The sequence below is a fragment of the Scyliorhinus canicula genome, chromosome 20 (assembly GCF_902713615.1).
Source record: "Scyliorhinus canicula chromosome 20, sScyCan1.1, whole genome shotgun sequence".
NCBI classification, from domain to species: Eukaryota; Metazoa; Chordata; class Chondrichthyes; order Carcharhiniformes; family Scyliorhinidae; genus Scyliorhinus; species Scyliorhinus canicula.
Genome location: NC_052165.1, coordinates 31171069 through 31192233, shown reverse-complemented (window position 1 = coordinate 31192233; position 21165 = coordinate 31171069).

The window sequence follows — 21165 nt, the reverse complement described above, 5'->3', positions numbered from 1 at the left end:
CGGCAGGTCAATAAAATATCTGGAATTGAAAGTCCAATGAAGACCATGAAACCACTTGTTGTAAAAATCCATGTGGTTCATTCTAATGTAATAATAATAATTAAAAACGCTTATTGTCACAAGTCGGCTTCAAAGAAGTTACTGTGAAAAGCCCCTGGTCACCACATTCCGGAACCTGTTCGGGGAGGCTGGTACGGGAATTGAACCCGCGCTGCTGGCATTGTTCTGTATTACAAGCCAGCTCTGTAGCCCACTGTATTAAAACAACCCCTAATGTCCTTTAGAGAAGGAAATCTGCCATCCTTACCTGTCTGGACTACATGTGACTCCAGACCCAACAATGTGGTTGACGCTTAAATCACCTAGCAAGCCACTCAGTTGTATTCAACTGCTACAAAAACACAAAAAAGAAATGACAGCGGATGGCATCGAACCAGGCACTGGAAACAACAGTGGTAACCCCACTCTGTCAATCCTGCAGAGTCCTCCTTACTAACATCTGGGGGCTTGTGCCAAAGTTGGGAGAGCTGTCTCACAGACTAGTCAAGGAACTCAACTGCCTGACATAGTCATACTCATTGAATCACAGACAATGTCCCGAACACCTCTATCGTCATTCTTGTGTCTGACCTGGCTCACCGGCAGGACAGAACCAGCAGAGGTGGCGGCACAGTGGTATACAGTCAGGAGTTCTGGAAGTCTTCAACATCGACTTTAGATCTCATGATGTCTCATAGCTTCAGGTTAAACATGGGCAAGGAAACCTCCTGCTGATTACCACATGCCGGCCACCATCAGCTGATGAATCAGTACACCTCCATGTTGAACACCACTTGGAGAAAGCAATGAGGATGGTAAGGGCACAGAATATGCTCTGAGTTGGCGACTTCAATGTCCATCACCAAGTGTGACTTGGTAGTGCAACCGCAGACCGAGTTGGCCGGGTCCTACATAACATAGCTGGTAGAATAAGGCTGCAGTAGGTGGCAGGGAAAGACATACTTGACCTCATCCTCACCAACTTGCCTGCTGCAGATGCATCTGTCCATGGCAGTATTGGTAAAAGTGACCACCGGCCAGTCCTTGTGAAGACAAAGTCCCGTCTTGGCATTGAGGATACCCTCCATCATGTTCTGTGGCACTACCACCGTGCTAAATGGGATAGACTTTGAACAGATCTAACAACTCAAGACTGGGAATTCATGAGGCACTGTGGGCCATCAGCAGCAGCAGAATTGTATTCAACCACAATCTGCATCCTCATGGCCTGGCATAACTCCCACTCTAGCATTACCACAAAGTCAGGGGATCAACCCTGGTTCAATGCAGACTGTAGGAGAGCATGCCAGGAGCAACACCAAGCATACCTAAAAATGAGGTGTCGACCTGGTGAAGCTACAACACAGGACCTACAATTCCTGTACCGGCCTCCCCGAACAGGCACCAGAATGTGGCGACTAGGGGCTTTTCACAGTAATTGAAGCCGACTTGTGACAATAAGCGATTATTATTATTACTTGTGTGCCCAACAGCAACAGCATAAGCAGCAAGTAATAGATGGAGCGAAGCGATTTCACAACAAGCGCATCAGATCTAAGTTCTGCAATCCTGCCACATCCAGTTGTGAATGGCGGTGGACAATTAAGCAACTTACTGGAGGAGGAAGCTCCACAAATATTCCCATTCTCAATGATAGAGGAGCCCAGCACATATGTGCAAAAGAAAAGGCTGAGTCATTCGCAACAATCTTCAGCCAGAAGTGCAAAGTGGATGATCCATCTTGGTCTCCTCCGGAAGTCCCCAGCATAACAGATGTCAGTCTTCAGCCAAGATGAGTCACTCCAGATGATATCAAGAAACGGCTGAAGGCACTGGATACCGCAAAAGCTATAAGCCCTGATAAGATTCCGGCAATAGCACTGAAGACTTATGCTCCAGAACTTGCCGCACCCCTAGCCAAGCTGCTCCAGTACAGCTACAACACTGGCATCGACTAGCAGTGTGGGAAATTACCCTGGTTTATCCTGTGCACAAGAACCAGGACAAATCCAACCCAGCCAATTACCGCCCTATCAGTCTACTCTACATCATCAGCAAAGTGTCATCAACAGTGCTATCAAGCAGCACTTACTCAGCCATAACCTGCTCACAGATGCTTAGTTTAAGTTTTTTCAGGGTCACTAAGCTCCTGACCTCATTACCGCCTTGGTTCAAATATTGACAAAGGAGCTGAATGCCAAAGGTGAGGTGAGAGTGACTGCCCTCGACATCAAGGCATCATTGGATTGGATTTGGATTGGATTTGTTTATTGTCACGTGTATCAAGGTGCAGTGAAAAGTATTTTTCTGTGAGCAGCTCAACAGATCCATTAAGTACATGAAAAGAAAAGGAAATAAAAAAAAAAATAATTGGACAACACAAGTTACACAATGTAATTAGATAACACCAGCAACGGGTGAAGCATATAGGGGTGTAATGTTAATCAGGTCAGTCCATAAGTCGTTTAGGAGTCTGGTTAACAGTGGGGAAGAAGCTGTTTTTGAGTCTATTCATGCGTTTTCTCAGACTTTTGTATCTCCTGCCCGATGGGAGAAGTTGGAAGAGTGAGTAGGCCAGGTGGGAGGGGTCTCTGATTATGCTGCCCACTTTCCCCAGGCAGCGGGAGGTGTAGATGGAGTCAGTGGATGGGAGGCAGGTTTATGTGATGGACTGGGCTGTTTTCACGACTTCCTGAAGTTTCTTGCGGTCTTGGGCTGAGCAGTTGCCACACCAGGCTGTGATGCAGCCAAATAGGATGCTTTCTATCAGCATATGACCGAGTATTGCATCAAGGAGCCCTAGCTAAACTGGAGTCAATGGGAATAAGTGAGAAAACTCTCCGCTGGTTAGTCATGCCTGGCACAAAGGAAGATGGTTGGAATTCAATCATCCCAGCTCCAGGCCATCACTGCAGGAGTTCCTCAGGGTAGTGTCTAGGACCAACCATCTTCAGCTGCTTCATCAGTGACCTCCCTTCCATCATAAGTTCAGAAGTGGGGATGTTCGTAGGTGACTGCAAAATGTTCAGCACTATTTGTGACTCCTCAGATAATGATGTCCATGTGCAAATGCAGCAAGACCTGGACAATATCCAGGCTTGGCTGACAAGTGGCAAGTTACATTCGTGCCACACAAGTGCCAGGCAATGACCATCTCCTACAAGAGATGATCTAACCATCTAACCATGATCTAACCATCATCCCTTGACATTCACTGGCATTACCATCGCTGAATCCCTCACAATAAACATGTTATACACCAGATACATCGATGACATTTGTTTCCTTTGGACCCACAGCGAAGAATCACTGAAACGACTACACGATGAGATCAATAAGTTCCATCCCACCATCAGACTCACCATGGACTATTCTCCAAATTCAGTTGCATTCTTGGACACACTCATCTCCATCAAGGACGGTCACCTTAGCACTTCGCTTTACCGCAAGCCCACAGATAACCTCACGATGCTCCACTTCTCCAGCTTTCACCCGAAACACATTAAAGAAGCCATCCCCTATGGACAAGCCCTCCGTATACACAGGATCTGCTCAGACGAGGAGGAGCGTAACAGACACCTACAGATGCTGAAAGATGCCCTCGTACGAACGGGATATGGAGCTCGACTCATCGATCGACAGTTCCAACGCGCCACAGCAAAAAACCGCACCGACCTCCTCAGAAGACAAATACGGGACACAACTGACAGAGTACCCTTCGTCGTACAGTACTTTCCTGGGGCGGAGAAACTATGACATCTTCTTCACAGCCTTCAACACATCATCAATGAAGATGAACATCTTGCCAAGGTCATCCCCACACCCCCACTACTTGCCTTCAAACAACCGCGCAATGTCAAACAAACCATTATTTGCAGCAAATTACCCAGCCTTCAGAACAGCGACCACGACACCACACAACCCTGCCAGAGCAATCTCTGCAAGACATGTCAGATCATCGACATGGATACCACCATTACACATGGAAACATCACCCACCAGGTACGCGGCACATACTCGTACGACTCGACCAATGTAGTCTACCTCTTACGCTGCAGGAAAGGATGTCCCGAAGCGTGGTACATTGGTGAGACCATGCAGACACTGCGACAACGAATGAACGGGCATCGTGCGACAATCACCAGGCAGGAATGTTCCCTTCCAGTCGGGGAACACTTCAGCAGTCAAGGGCATTCAGCCTCTGATCTCCGGGTAAGTGTTCTCCAAGGCGGTCTTCAGGATGCGCGACAACGCAGAATTGCCGAGCAAAAACTTATAGCTATGTTCCGCACGCATGAGTGCGGCCTCAACCGGGATCTTGGATTCATGTCGCATTACATTCATCCCCCACCATCTGGCCTGGACTTGCAAAATCCTACCAACTGTCCTGGCTTGAGACAATTCACACCTCTTTAACCTGGGGTTACCCCTAACTCGGGATCTGTAATGAATTGATTACCTGCAAATGCTCGCATTCCAAGCATTGTCTGGCATCTCTGACTTTGTCTATATAAATGTTTCTGGAACATACCTCTCCATTCACCTGAGGAAGGAGCAGCGCTCTGAAAGCTCGTGTTTGAAACAAACCTGTTGGACTTTAACCTGGTGTTGTAAGACTCCTTACTGTAATAAACATCCTGGGGGTTACCATCAATCAGAAACTGAACTGGACTAGCCACAGAAATACTGTGGCTACCAGGACAGATCAAAGGCTAGGAATCCTATGACAAGTAACTCACCTCCTGACCCTCCAAAGCCTGCCAACCATCCACATGAGTCAAGAGTGTACTGGAATACTCCGTTACACTGGCTTGGATGATTGCAGCTCCAACAACGCTCAAGACGCTCAACATCATCGAGGAACAAGCCGTCCGCTTATTTTCTCCTCCTTCCACAAACATTCCACCGCCGAAGAACATTGGTAGCCGTGTGTACCATCTACAAGATGCACGGCAGTAACTCGCCAAGGTTCTTTCGATAGCACCTTCCAAACCCACGGCCACTACCAAGGGGTTGGTTTAGCTCACGGCTAAATCGCTGGCTTTTAAAGCAGGCCAGCAGCACGGTTTGATTCCCGTATCAGCCTCCCCGGACAGGCACCGGAAAGTGGCGACTAGGGACTTTTCACAGTAACTTCATTGAAGCCTACTCGTGACAATAAGCGATTTTCATTTTCATTTTTCATCTAGAAGGACAAGAGCAGCAGATATCCGGGAATCCCACCACCTGGAAATTCCCCTCCAAGTCACACACCACTTTCACTTGGAATTATGTCACTGTTCCTTCACTGTCACTGGGGCAAAATCCTGGAGCACCCTAACAGCATAATGGGTGTACCTACCCCCCAGGGTCTGTGAAGGTTCAAGAAGGCAGTTCACCTCCACCTTCTGAAGGGAAAGTAGGAATGGACAACAAATGCTGGCCTAACCAGCGATATCCATATCCTGTAAATTAATAAATAAATAAATGTTATCCCTCAACATTTACCACAAAACAGACTAATTGGTCATTGTCAAAATGCTCTTTGTGGGGCTTTGAAGTTCACAAGTTGGTGTTTCCTACATTACAACAATAACTATACACATCAAACAGTTCTTCAATGTGTGTGCAATGCTGTGGGATGTCATGTGGTCATCATCACAAAAGATGCTGTATAAATGCAAGTTATTTCTTTCCATTTCAATCTACAAATGCAAATTGAAGGCTTTGGACAGCTTTATTTGACTTTGGTATTGCTGTAAAAAAGAGACATGCTGTTGAAGCTTCTTGCTGAGCACCCATCAGGACAGATTCAGAAGAATACTAATTGTAAAGGGGAAACAATTTATACTGCAGGAACAAAGTTGATTGATTGGCAATTGGACTCTGATTGGTGGAGGAATTTCAATGGAGAATGCAGCAGGGAACAATTAACTGCCAAACCTTTGTTTAAATCCATACCAGGTAGGTCGACTCTGATTGGCCAATGTGTTGCCCTGTGGAATGAACCTGAGAATGGCTATTCCCCAAATTTTTATTCAACTGACAAAGGAGCTATGTGTGGGCAAACTCCTTTTGTCTGCTGGTTATTTTAAAATTAAGATTTAAGGTAATCATTTGGGCTCACTATATCGCCCACTTACATGTGCTAGAATGTACATATATACATATATTCACCTTCAAGGGCCCTGCTTTTAGCAGTCTGAAGGAGCATGTTGATGCTGCATTTTTTCAACTGCACTAAAGCTTGAGGGTCAACCATTACCTGATTCCGTACCCTGGGCAATACCTTGGCCAATCAGAGTTGATCAACCTGGTTTGAACTTAAACAAAAGCTTGGCAGTTAACTGTTGCCTGGTGTATTCTCCATAGCAACACGTCTACTAATAAGAATAAACTTGCCAGCGAATCAGCAGTTTCTGCTCATGCAGTATAAATTATTATTCTCTTTATAATGGTATTCTTGTGAATCTGTCCTGAGTGCAAGACAAAAGGTTTTGTCAGCATGTCTCATTTTCAGCGATACTCACATTCTGTACTACCAACCAACTACTTATTTAACCTTCTTGTTAACACCATAGTGTATCAAAAATCCAAACTTGCCATTGACCATTTAAAATTGGTAGCCCATTTAAGTTCAGTGGGTACGATCATTGTCTCTGGGGTGATAGATGGTGGGCAGTGTGTGGAGGGCGATGAGTAGGGTGACTGCTTTGCCCACCCAAAGGCATTGGCAGAAGGGCCCATTCAATGCTTGCCATCCAGCATTATATAAATACAATGGACAAGCTTCCACCACCAAGCTGATCACTTATAAAGACTTGCCATTCAGGAGACCTGAAAATCTGACAGGGCAGCCAATTGCCACATAAGCAGAACATTAGAGAGAATGGAAGGATCATGATTTCAATGAAGCAGGAGCTTTCAACAGGAGCCCAATGTTAGCAGCAGCCACAGGTCACAAACACATGAGCTGATGGAAGCCTGAAAGTGAGGCTGTTAATATGGAGGAGACTGTAAAAAGAGCGAATGTCACACCTGTTTCCCACCTTTGCCCAGGCTGCAGCTGATTCCAATTCTCTTCCCTCACCTAGTGACTTTCATCTGTTTGCATAGCTAATTCCTGGGACTGTTTGACACTCAACCTGTTTGGCCACTTAACAAACACACCTTTCTTGGTCATCAAGTCCTGGGCTGGGCCTCAAACCAGAAGATTCTGGTTCAGAGGCAGGGAGGCTACTCACTCTGCCATAAGCCTTCCAGTCACTGAAACTAAGGATGAAAAACCACTGACAATGGAGACCTTGCAACCTGTGTTGTCAAGGGTTTGTTGCTGAACGGCAGGAGTGGCAGGGGTGTGGTCTGAGATTAGGAAATCACTGAGGGCGGGAGGGATCCAGACAGCCGTCGAGGGGGCAGCGGTGAGACAATTGGGACAATTCTTTCAGGAGGCACAATGCTCAGCCCCATCCTCATTTTCATGTGGCAGGAGATTTGTGAAGCTCTAAATGGACATCGCAAAACAATCCAGTGGATTCAGTACAGGAAACCCTGGCAGAGATAACCCCGGGAAGGTAAGTCATAGGGCATCTGATGAGAGGCCTGTAATTGAGGTGAGATGCCAGCAGTGGCCCAGATTATTTTTATGAGCCTCGGAGATGCTCCTATGAGGCCGACAAAACTATCCTTGGTGGATCTCTTCTCCTTCCTCACCCGTGAAACTAAAACAACAATTTAAATTTATCTACAGTCTTTAATGCAATAAAACCTCCCAAACGGGCATTAAAAGATAAAATATTACACTGAGCCACTTAAGGTGACTAGGGAAGATGGCCAAATGTTTCATTGAAGGGGTGGGTTTCAGGGAGTGCTTTAAAGGAGGAAAATGAGGTAGAGATGCAGTGAGGTGTGGGGAGGGAATGCCAAAGAACAAAGAACAAAGAAAAGTACAGCACAGAAAAATGCCCTTCGGCCCTCCAAGCCTGCACCAACCATGCTGCCCGTCTAAACTAAAATCTTCTACACTTCCGGGGTTCTGTATCCCTCTATTCCCTTAAGGCCTAGGCCTAGCTTAAGGCCTAGGTAATTGAAGGCACGGCCACCAATCGTGGAGCGATTAAATTTGGGGACGCTCAAGGGACAAGAATCAAAGGTTTAGCTCAGGGAAGGGAGTAAAATGGCAGAGGCAGCTGATAAAATTGCTTCAATCTTAATGATTTTTTAAAAATGTACAATTTGCTCGCGCATGTTGGAGGTGAGGGTACAGGCGAGAGGGGGAGGATTTGAAGAAGGTGGGCTGCAGTAGAGAAATGGCAAGTTGGGCCTAATGTTTGAATTAGGTGAGTGCTTCACACCCCAGCACGACGGTCCTTTTACAAAAAGGTGCTGGCCACATCGCCAATGGTAACAGGGCAAGAAAGCTACCATCCCTGCATGCCAAGCCATGGAATTCAAAATTGAACTCAATCTCTGTTAGAGTTGCTGATACAAACCACAGAGCGTACAGCTATTCACAGTCTCCCCAGAACTAGAGGCCTGAATGGCTATTTTCTCGACAGAACAAGGTTTTATAATGGCTGGGACTCAGTGGGTGGAATCTATTGGCCTCGCCGCACCCAGTTGAGGCCGGTAAATCTCGCAAAAGGCCTCTTGCGAGATTTACTGGCCTTGTCACGCCTCGCGAGATCTTGTTAGAACTCCCAAGGCTTCATGATCTGTATCCTGCCCATTGAGGTCGGGACCCAGATTTGCATATTCAAGTGAGCCGTTTGTCTCATTTGAATATGTTTACGCAGGATCAACCCAGCGTCCAAGGCCTAACGGACTCACCTCGGAAATCTCGAGCAGATGTTGTTTGTACTGATTTCCTGCACACCTTTGGGTTGTGGGGGTGAGACCCACACAGACTGTGTCGAGCTTTTAAACTTTTAAAGCGTTTAAATGAGGTCCACTCGCCAGTGCAGGAAGAGATCGGGGTACATGTAGACCAGGTGTACCATGACTTGGGGGGTCTCCCAGAGGATCTGGGTCCCTGGGTGATTGTGCTCATGGCAGGATAGTATCCTGGCACCCCTGTTGCCACCCGGGCACCCTGGCAGTGCCAAGGCCGAATGGCCTCCTTCTGCACTGTAAATTCTATGATGATTCTATGATGTCGGGGTTGGTCGCACCCAGGCAACACCCAGAGGGACTCTGTTTCATTTCCATTAAATCGTGGCCACTGTTCGAGTTCCTGGCAAATGGACTGCAGGAGGTTTGCCAAAGTCTTAACAGACTGTTTTGTTCACTAAAATGTATGCTTAAAAGATGGACACAGTTTTTGTGGGCCTCACCCCCACAGACCAAAGATGTGCAGGGTAGGTGAATTGGCCACTCTAAATTGCCCCTTAATTGGGAGAAAAAATGGGTACTCTAAATTTACAAAAAAAGCTGGACACAGGCAAATGGGGAACAAGTGAATAATTTTACTGGTTTAATTTTCAAGAGCGTGTTCACTGACAACAACATTTGGTTAGGTTTCTGTTAATAGCCCTGGAATAGAACATTGGTCATGAGTCATTTAAAAATGTGCTGTATTTAAAATGAAGCATGCATTATCTGAGCTCTAATGAAAGGTCATTGGTGGAGGTTTAGCCCTGTATAGGTTGACTGGCAAGTGAATGTTCAGTAAAACTGGGTGCCATGGCAGTGGTGCCATGCCCATCACCTCTCCATCTCCAGTGGCAGAGATATCAGGCAACCTGTTGAACTTTGGGCTAAGTGATCAATTAATGGCCATTGCTGGCATTTTACCAGTGAAGTAGGTGTCAACATCATGTGATAAGGTCACCAAGAGGACCCCAGTGACACTTAGGTTGCATAGGATGGGGAAGGAAACTGCAGGGGGTGGGCACAATTGAAATGTGGAGCTTGTTCAAGGAACAGCTACTGCGTGTCCTTGATAAGTATGTACCTGTGAGGCAGGGAGGAAATGGTCGAGCGAGGGAACCGTGGTTTACTAAAGTAGTTGAATCACTTGTCAAGAGGAAGAAGGAGGCTTATGTAAAGATGAGACGTGAATGTTCAGTTAGGGCGCTCGAGAGTTACAAGTTAGCTAGGAAGGACATAAAGAGAGAGCTAAGAAGAGCCAGAAGGGGACATAAGAAGTCTTTGGCAGGTAGGATCAAGGAAAACCCTAAAGCTTTCTATAGGTATGTCAAGAATAAAAGAAGGACTAGGGTTAGAGTAGGGCCAGCCAAGGACAGTAGTGGGAAGTTGTGCGTGGATTCCGAGGAGATAGGAAATGAATATTGAAGCCTACTCGTGACAATAAGCAATTTTCATTTCATTTCATTAATTTCATCATTGTCCACAGGAATAGTGCCAGAAGACTGGAGGAGAGCAAATGTTGTCCCCTTATTCAAGAAGGGGAGTAGAGACAACCCCGGTAACCAAAGACCAGTGAGCCTTACTTCTGCTGTGGGCAAAGTCTTGGAAAGGTTTGTAAGAGATAGGAATTATAATCATCTAGAAAGGAATAATTTGATTAGGGATAGTCAACACGGTTTTGTGAAGGTGACCAAACAGGTGGACGAAGGTAAAGCAGTTGATGTGGTGTATATGAATTTCAGTAAAGCGTTTGATAAGGTTCCCCACGGTAGGCTATTGCAGAAAATACGGAGGCATGGGATTCAGGGTGATATAGAAGTTTGGATCAGAAATTGGCTGGAAAAAGCTGGAAGAAGACAAAGGGTGGTGGTTGATGGGAAATGTTCAGCCTGGAGATCAGTTGCTAGTGGTGTACCACAAGGATCTGTTTTGGGGCCACTGCTGTTTGTCATTTTTATAAATGACCTGGAGGAGGGCGTAGAAGGATGGGTGAGTAAATTTGCAGATGACACTAAAGTCGGTGGAGTTGTGAACAGTGCGGAAGGATGTTGCAGGTTACAGAGGGACATAGATAAGCTGCAGAGCTGGGATGAGAGGTGGTAAATGGAGTTTAATGCAGAAAAGTGTGAGGTGATTCATTTTGGAAGGAATAACAGGAAGACAGAGTACTGGGCTAATGGTAAAATTCTTGGTAGTGTGGATGAGCAGAGAGATCTCGGTGTCCAAGTACATAGATCCCTGAAAGTTGCCACCCAGGTTGAGAGGGTTGTTAAGAAGGCGTACGGTGTGTTAGCTTTTATTGGCAGAGGGATTGAGTTTCAGAGCCATGAGGTCATGTTGCAGCTGTACAAAACTCTGGTGCGGCCGCATTTGGAGTATTATGTGCAGTTCTGGTCGCCGCATTATAGGAAGGATGTGGAAGCATTGGAAAGGGTGCAGAGGAGTTTACCAGGATGTTGCCTGGTATGGAGGGAAGATCTAATGAGGAAAGGCTGAGGGACTTAAGGCTGTTTTCGTTTGAGAGAAGAAGGTTGAGAGGTGACTTAAATTGAGGCATACAAGATGATCAGAGGATTAGATAGGGTGGACAGTGAGAGCCTTTGTCCTCAGATGGTGATGTCCAGCACGAGGGGACATAGCTTTAAATTGAGGGGAGATAGATATAGGACAGATGTCAGAGGTAGGTTCTCTACTCAGAGAGTAGTAAGGGTGTGGAATAACCTGCCTGCAACAGTAGTGGACTCGCCAACATTAAGGGCATTTAAACGGTCATTGGATATACATATGGATGATAAGGGAATAGTGTAGATGGGCTTTAGAATGGTTTCACAGTTCGGGGCAACATCGAGGGCCGAAGGGCCTGTACTGCGCTGTAATGTTCTATGTTTTCTGTGGGCTAAGAGATCAGGGTTCCTCCAGTATGCCCCACCCCCCCAAGGTAGTCCTATCATCCTGTGTTCCCACTCCCTCTCCCCCACTCCCTGCTGAACCCATATACCCCCCCCCCCACCCCGCCCTTCACCAGGGCCTGCCAGATTGACACTGGCAAAACCCTGGACTTATCTGCATGTCCGGCAACATGACGTCTCTTCATTCGGCACTACCTGTAATCCCAGCAGTGGCCATCTCGCCTGAGTGGCACTGCTGGGACTAGATCGCTGCTGGCTATTTGATTGGGTACCCAGCCTTGGAGGCGGATTCCATGCAAGGTGGGAGAGAACGTTCCACCATCAGGCTAATGAATTGCTGCAGGGTGACCTGACCAAGGCTTTTCAGCCAGATACATGAAGCCAGTAACTGTGCCTAAATCGTGGACTATTAACTCTGTTTCTTTTTCCATGGATGTTGTCTGAGCTGCCGAGTATTTTCCAGCAGTTTCTGCTTTTATTTCAGATTACCAGCATCCTCAGTATTCTGCTTTTGTATTTTTACATTATCTCAGTTTTGTATCACTACTTGCTAAATCTTTCTGAACTTGCAGCTAAAGATCTTGCGGCCTCGTTCTATTTAAAGTAAGAATATCTGATGAACTGTAGCAGCCATCAGCATTCACTGTGAGGGGGCACAAAGTAGTGTCAAAGGAATGCAGACAGAATGGGTAATTTATAGAGCTTAATGTGGAGAGATTGGTTGACAGAGCAAAATATGGCTCTGTGGTGATTCATACCTTTTAAATATTATTGCAGAATTTATTGAGATGGTTTAACTACAGAACTGATCTGGAAGAAAGTAAGTGTAAAGGATGGAAGTTTAATTATATTAGTATTGCTACAGTTTACACATTTTGAGGAAACATTTTTTGAAGGCCCATGATCAGAAAGTGTTGTGGGGGGGATCAAAGTTTACATTCTATCTACATCCATTCCTGTTCAGGCAGACAGCACGCAAACTTGGTGCTGTCTCCTTGTTTACAAGATTGTAGTATTGACTCACACGGGCACACGCTAATGGCCACATGAGAGTCCAGGAAGGGTCTGATCAGAATCCTTGATAGCTCATAGATCAGTCAACCTGCCATTCTTAAAAGCAGCCTGTCCAAATTGAAAAGGAAGTTGTACACAGTGGAACGGAGCTACTACTGACAGCTACTGCCGGAGCTGACTGCAAGCAAAATATGCACAATTGAAGCACTAGCTAAGATAGAAAGCTCCTAGTTGAATGGTTCGAATCTTAAATAAAGATTAGTAGGGTGTTTCATATTCAGGGAAGAGCGGTTATTGGGTAATTCTCATTAGTGAATATTCGGTACTCGCAGGATCTGAATCTTCATCTTTGGATCTGCACACTGAGACAAAGAAGAAGAAAAAGAAAAAACTTGCTTTTGTATGGCATCTTTCGCAAGCTCAGAATGTCCCAGAGCACTCCACAGTGAATTAAGTACTTCTGAAGGGGAGGAAATACAGAAGCCAGTGGCTCGATTTCAGAATATCAGGTGTGAAAGGTGCCACTGCATTTCGGGGTAAGTCACTGGGAGCGGAGTGCCAATCCAGCTGTGGTTCCCATTCCACCCACGTTATGGCCTGAGCATCTCTGACTGAGGAGTACATCCTCAGGATGACACTGGAGTGTCAGCTTAGATTTTTGTCTTCAAAGTCTCTGACGTGGGACCTAACCCAGTGTGAGCGTGTGTTAACCCACACTGGAGGTGAGCTCACTAGCAGTAAGCCACAGCTGGCACAGAGGCTGATGGTATGTGTCCTATTCCAGAAAGGCAGCTGGTGAAGGATAATGCTGGAGCCAATCTTTATACAGACTTACATTAATTTACAGCATGTAACATTACGAACAAAAATCTCCCAATTCAACCACATCACAGTTTCAGTAAATTCCTCTACATATGTGCCCAAGTGAAACCCCAATTAATATCCTCCATGTGCATATAATTAAACACGATTGATATACAATAGATTAGTATCAGGAAGCAAAAGTTTGGACAGAACAGGATAAACAGCACTTTGAAGAAGTCATATTTGACTTAAAATATTAAATCTGTTTCCCTCTCCACAGAGGCTGCCAGATCTGCTGAGTTTTTCCAGCATTGTCTGTTTTTATTTCAAATTCCCAGCATCCACAGTACTTTGCTTCTATTTTAGTGTTGGCATCCATTGTTTTGATGTTTCTATATGGAGAGCGGGTGCTCTGGGGTTGATTTTCAGCTGTGACATTCATTGAATGAGTAGTAGTTGGAGGCTACTGCGGAGGCCCAAAATATTCCGTTGGTCAGGTCCAATCTAAATTGAATTGGTCGTGGATCACAGTGCTTCATGGAAGTTGGTTTATTTGGAAGGATGGAAAAGGGGGGACGGGGTTTTCATTGGGGGTGTCTGGAAAGCCACATTTCTGAAGCAGTGGACACACGACAACGAGGGCATCACAATCTTCAGACATTGTCGGGGAGGTGCTTGTTGAAGTCAGAATCAGCAACTTTCTTGTCAGATGGCAGGCAAGTGCGACACCAAATAAGTCATCTGCCATGGAGAGATTCAGGAGCAGGTCTAGGCCAGACAAGCTCTCTGGAGAAAATTTTATGACCTTGTCAGGCCTACCAAGGCTCCTTTTCACACTTCTCTTCCTCTAAACACAGCCATGTAAAAAATATTATATTTCCCAGCCAATTCTTATTCCCTCCTGTGTTGCATAAGCCTCTCTTTCAGTCACAATAGGACATTTCACTTAACCTTCTGACATTTTAATATAAGGATTAGCCCTCCTCCTCTGTCAATGTTTTGGGCTTTTGTTATCTAAATGGAAGGTGAGCTACTGGTGGTAAGTCGTTAATTTGTTCGATAAACCATTTTCATCTGTCTAATGTCCTGTTCATACCAATACAACATGGGCCAGTAGACTGGCTTCATTAAAATGGAAAGGTTTTAGAAAGCAATGACATGCAAAAGCTTCATCCTGATAAAAAAAATATGTTATCACATTGAAGATTGTGTTGAACGTTATGTAACTTTGTCTTGAATATTCCATTCAATTTTTGTTCACATATTAATACACTCTTCAGGAGGTTAATGCAGTAATAGTTTCATAAGAATACTGCTATGTTTTAAATTACTTTTATTGACAATAGAGGTAAAAATTTAGAAAAGATTGGTCTGAATTTTGCTCTCAAAAAACTTGTCTTTTCTCCTCATTGTTGTTGATAAGATAAGAAAACACTTTAGAAGCATGGAATTTTCTTCAAGCCACCGGTGGTGGAAGGGCAGGTCATATAAAAGGCAATTGCACGGAATTTCAACAACAAAGAAATAATAGCTCTTACCATTCACCTCAATAAACAGCTTTTTAGCGAAAGCGAGCTCACCTCCAGCATCTCATCCAGTGTGACACCCTCTACAGGGGATTAATGGCATTTATGAGCCACTTTTTAAAAAAACGCAAGGATTTTTAAACAATCAGATTTACAGCCGACACCAGGGAATATAAATTCGATTTAAATTATGTATAAAAAGCAAAACAGAGATTGGGAACAATAGTTGGGATTAAGAGAGAGGGAGAAATAAGTGAGACAGAAAAAAACAAAGAACAGTTAATCTCCAATACTTGTCCTGGTTGAACTTAATGGGCAGTTTCTATGCCATATAGCGTTTGTACCTAATTGAGTTCTGAAGGAATGAGAATACAGGCTTGTAAAATAAAAATCCTCAGAGCCAGCGACATTGATTGGCTCAGTCAGCAACCTCCTGATTTCCATATTTACCTGCGCATGTGAGGACACCAAAAGTTTGCTGTCCAATTTTTGTTTAATCCATCCATGGGATGTGGATATTGGTGGCTTGGTCAGCATTTATTAAAATGCTAGGCCATTTTAGAGTCAACCACATTGAAAAAAATGAAAAATGAAAATCGCTTATTGTCACGAGTAGGCTTCAATGAAGTTACTGTGAAAAGCCCCTAGTCGCCACATTCCGGCGCCTATCCGGGGAGGCTGGTACGGGAATCGAACCGTGCTGCTAGCCTGCTTGGTCTGCTTTAAAAGCCAGCGATTTAGCCTTGTGAGCTAAACCAGCCCCTTGAGCTAAACCAGCCACAACAACATTGTTGTGGATTTGGAGCCACATTTAGGCCAGACCAGACCTAGGTTGGCAGATCTATTTCACTAATGGACATTAGTAAACCAGATGGGTTTTTACAACATGTGCCAATTGTTCCATGGCCATCATTCGATTTTCAATTCCAGATTTTATTGGATTCAAATTGCATCATCTGTTGAGGTGGATTCTGAACCCAGGTCCCCAGATCATTATCCCTGGTCTCCAGATTATTAATCTAGTGACAATACGACTGCATCATCGCCTCCCCTAAAACATAAATTTAACCCAAAACATCAGTGAGATCTGACAGTTTCACCATTATAATAAACACAGTATAATTGAAAATTACTTGAATAAAATGTCCCGTACCATTTATCAGTTTTATTGGTATATAGAAATTAGTAATGAGTAAATTTTATGTATACTAAAAGCTGTTAAAATATATCTTTCAGTGTCCTTGTGTCAAAAAAATATTTATGTGTGAGCTTCCTCAAAGGCTCACAAACGAGCGCAATTAGTGGGAATGCACAATGGTAATTGATTTGATCCAGGATCATGGTCAGTTTTGAGCGGGGGCCAACCTCTAATGCTAAAGATTGCAGAATCTTAATTTGCACTCGGTGTAATTTGTGATTGCAGCTCCAAGATCATTAGCGCTGATTTGTTTGAGTTTGGGTGGAATGCGCTGGAAAATAGAAAACAACCTGGTGGAAATTCCAGGTGTCATGTGAGTACCTTTAAGGAATAGGTGTTTATCAGTGATGTCAGAGTGTGGGTGGAGCTGGGCTGTCTGTCAGCTTTTTACTTTCGCTTTTGAGCAGGCTGTTATCGAGTGAGTTTTTGGTTTCGTTTTCAGCGTTGGAGCTGAAGCCAGACAAAGCAGGTGTACTGCTGTTCTCTATGCCATAAAAAGACTATGGGCGTGATTCTCCGCTGCCCACGATGGGTCGGAGAATAGCGGGAGGGCCTTCCCGACAATTTTCACGCCCTCCCGCGGCCGCCCCACGACACGAATCACTGCTCGCCGTTTTTTTACGGCGCACAGCGATTCCCCCAGGCTGATGGGCCCAGTTCCCAGGCCTTTACGGCCATTTTCACGAACGCGATCACACCTGCTCTCACCGTTCGTGAAAACGGCCGCAAAGTACCCGTCCCGGACAACCATGGCACCAATTGGCACGGCCGTGCCAAGGGTGTCATGGGCCTGCGATCGGTGGGCACCGATCGCGGGCAGCGGGTCCGATACCAGCGCACTATTTGTTCTTCCGCCGCCCCGCATGATCAGTCCGCGGGGCGGCTGAGGGGCATGACGGCCCACGCATGCGCGGGTTTGACGCGTCTGCGTGATGACGTCATCCGCGGGTTGGAGCCGTCCAACCCGCGCATGCACGGTTGACGTCATCGTGTGCATCAGCCGGCGTGACGCTTGGCACGCGGACTTAGCGATGGTCGCTAAGCCCGCGATGCCATGCTTCACGGGGCCCCGCTGCTAGCCCCGCCCGGGGGGGAGAATCGGGTCCTGGGAGGGGGCGCGGAGGCTGCTGTGAAACATGGCCAGTTTCACGGCAGCCTTTACGACTCGCCGCATTTGCGGAGAATCGCGCCCTATCTGTTGATCATTTGGTGAATTCAGAATTATAAATGTTCTCAGTAGTGAATGTAAACTAATGTGCTTCTGTAAAAAGTGTTTCTTATGTCTTCTGGATGTTGTTTGGGAAGTTATTAAGGATTACTTAGTGTTGTATTCTTTGGGGGTTGTATTTGAATTGATGGTTGCTAAGATGTTCACTGTATGTTTTAAAAAGGTTAACTTGAGTTCATAGAATAAACATTGTTTTGCTTTAAAAAATACTTTTCCATTTCTGTTGTACCACACCTGTAGAGTGGGCCGTGTGCTCCCCATACCACAATCTAGTAAAAGTTGTGGGTCAGGTGAACTCCATGATACACTTTGGGGTTCTCTAAACCCTGGCCCATAATACAGGCCACTAATCTTTGGATGTGGGGCTAATCTGTGCTACTCTGTCTGGTGAGTTAGATGTTTTAAGATTAATGTTTTGTCAATAATAAATGAAGTGAATTATTAAACATGTTGCTGTCTCCAGTTGTGCGAAACTATTAAATGGGTAAACGACTTATCAAACAGTTTTTCTCTTGGATTTATTGCAAGAAGGAACTTTGGGGCCAAATCACTGTTTTGCGGTCCTCGTTGCCGTTATGTTTAAACGTAAAATTGGACGGACTCAGGAGGGTATGTCATTAATGACGTTTAAAATTACCTACTGAAGCTTTCCCCTGATATTGCACTTCCTAACTCATACATAACTTTGTACTAAGCTTATTCAAGAGAGACATTTGGGGCCATTGTTTTATGGAACCATCTCTCTGCCCCAGTTGTGAGCACTAAGATCACAGAACTTTCTTTCAAGAATCAGTCACTGAGAATATCCTGCGTAATTATATAATATATCTAATTCATAGCGCACGCTGAGCACTCATTTTGACCATTCTAAAGTCATACACAATACACATCAGAAAATAAACAGGGCAGATTCACTTTACTCTCTAGCATTCTAGATATCTTCTGTGCATTAACTCTTCCAAATGAATTTTACAAAGTGGGTAGAATGAGTGTCAACAAAAATGAGAAAGGTTAACATCGAGAACAGCACGGTTTGTGTAGAATGTGTATTCATATTGCCATGACCTGTACACATGATGTGGTGCGTTGGTAGTGCAGGGGTTCTCAGCAGTGTGGTTACAGGCACAGTGTGTAAGAACTGCTGAAGATATTACAATAAACCATTTAAGTTGTAGTCCTTTGTCATCATTGCTACACATCCCAGTACTTTACAGTGTGTATCTAATTTTAAGATAATTGACAAAGAACCACAGGACGTGATGGTGATTTTGTTTGATGCTTTGAGTCAGGATCTGGAATGCAATGCCTGAAAGGGTGCTGAATGCACTTTTAATTGTAACCTTTGAAAGGGAATTGCATATATACTTAACTAGGACATATTTTCAGGGCAATGATGAAAGAGCGGGAGAAGTGTGTCTCATTGGATGACTTACAAAGAGCTGGTGCGGGCAGGGTGGGCTGATTGACCTCCTCCTATGCTGTAAAGTTAGATGAGAGTGCTGGCATTAACTTGCCAGCAACTTAGATACTTGGCTGCCAACTGCCTCCCCTTAATGGTGATTTATTCAGGTGGCATAGATCTCCCTTATACATAAGGCTCCCACTGCCTCAATAAGCAGCGGAAGCAGTCTTTGAATATTTTTTAAGGCTGAACTAGATAGATCCTTGATCAATAAGGGGAGGCATTTTTTTTGAGGGCCACGAAGAATCCAGCACAGGTTTGTAGAGACAAACTAAAAGTAACTTTATTTACAACAATATGTATACAGTACCAGCGGTTCACCACTGATTATCTCTCTAGCCAGCTGTATTCATACAGCTGCACTGCTAATGGTTGCTCATTGGGGAGCTCATATTTCCCAAGGATTGGGGTAATCAATTGTCCCCAGTCAATCGGCAGGTTATAAAATCGTTGGATGGTGAAAGGTTATCAGGGGTCAGCAGGATTGTGGGGTTGAGTTTAGCCAGATCAGCCATGTTCTTATTGAATTACAGAGCAGGCTGGAGGGGCCGTGTGGCCTACTCCTGCTCCTAATTCGTTTGTTCGTTCACATGTGCAAGCATATTACTCAACTTTTTGGTTATAATTGCGCTTTTCAGAAAACAATAAAATTGTTCTGCAGTGTTCCAAAGACCACTTCTTCGAAAGTGCAATCTTATAATAATACATTCAAAACATTCAATCAGAGAGGGAGTTGCCATAATAACCACATTGTTTTTGTCTTTTGTCAAGATAACAACATACTCCTACTCCAGCGTTTCTCCATCATCTTAACCTCTCAGCGGTTCCTGAAATAGCACAGCAAAGGCAGAGGCCAACAATGTCCTTTTACCCTATCATCATGGGCTGCCAACACACAGTAAACATTAATTATTAACAATACATCTGGTTTGGGCTCTGTTACTGATGTCTGCTCCACTAAGTGCATTAAGTACTTGCACTGCGCTTATAAAAACTGACAGACACAAAGGTTTTATTTTATTATAATGTGTGGTTTCTGTATATCCTGCCATTAATATGGTACAACACTAGTGAATAAGGAATGCAACTGCTTTTGAGAAAAGCCATTATTACCTGTCAAACCATTCCAGCTCTTTTGTTGTGCTCAACTTTTTATAACAGTTCAAAAAATACCAGAATTTGTCTCTGGTGAGTGGTGCATTGCACAAAGCATGTGTCACACTCTATAAAAATAAAGAATTGGACCAAACTGGGAAAGCAATGCTCAATTTTTTGTGTGTTGTACTCATTGCACCATTATCAACCATTTATGCTCTATTCTCTTGAAGTTATATTTTCACAGGCTTTGCGACGATCATAAATGCTCGGTTGTCCCTTGGTATAATTCAAAATGCTTGTGGACTGTGAGTGGCTGTGACCAGATTACATTGACATTGCTTGTAAAATGCCAAATATGTTTTAGAAAGAAATTACTGGTGCATCAGAGACTGAATCACTAAACTTTGCAGAGATTGTGTGGCTTATGCAGAGACACATCCATGATGCCTCTGGGATGCATTGGCATTTATCAAGTGCAACATCAGGCTTTGAAGGGAAAAACCTGATTCATCTTGCGGGATAGATTCAACACAACACATCAGGCATAAATGTTGTTTCAGGAGGAACTTCAATGGATACGGTTCAGAACTTCTATGAGGTTGGTTGGCTGTCGCAATCTTCTCCATGGAAGTTTTATTTAACATTCATTTTGAGGATGTGGGCATTGTTGGTGTGGCCAACATTTACCGTTGATCCCTAGTTGTCTTTGAGAAGGTGGTATGGAATCCTCTTGAATCGGTGTAGTCTACGTGGTGTAGATACTCTCACAGTGCAGTTAGGGTGGGTGTTTCAGGATTCTGACCCCGTCACCATGAAGGAATGGCAATTGATGAAGAGCAGGAGGTTTCGAGTATAGAAACAGGGTTGTGTTGCTGCAATTGTACAGGGCCTTGGTGAGGCCACACTTGGGAGTATTATGTGCAGTTTTGGTCTCCTTCTCTGAGGAAGGGTGTTCTTGCTCTCGAGGGAGTGCATCAAAAGTTTACCAGACTGATTCCAGGGATGGCGGGACTGTCATTGAGGAGAGATTGACTAGGTTG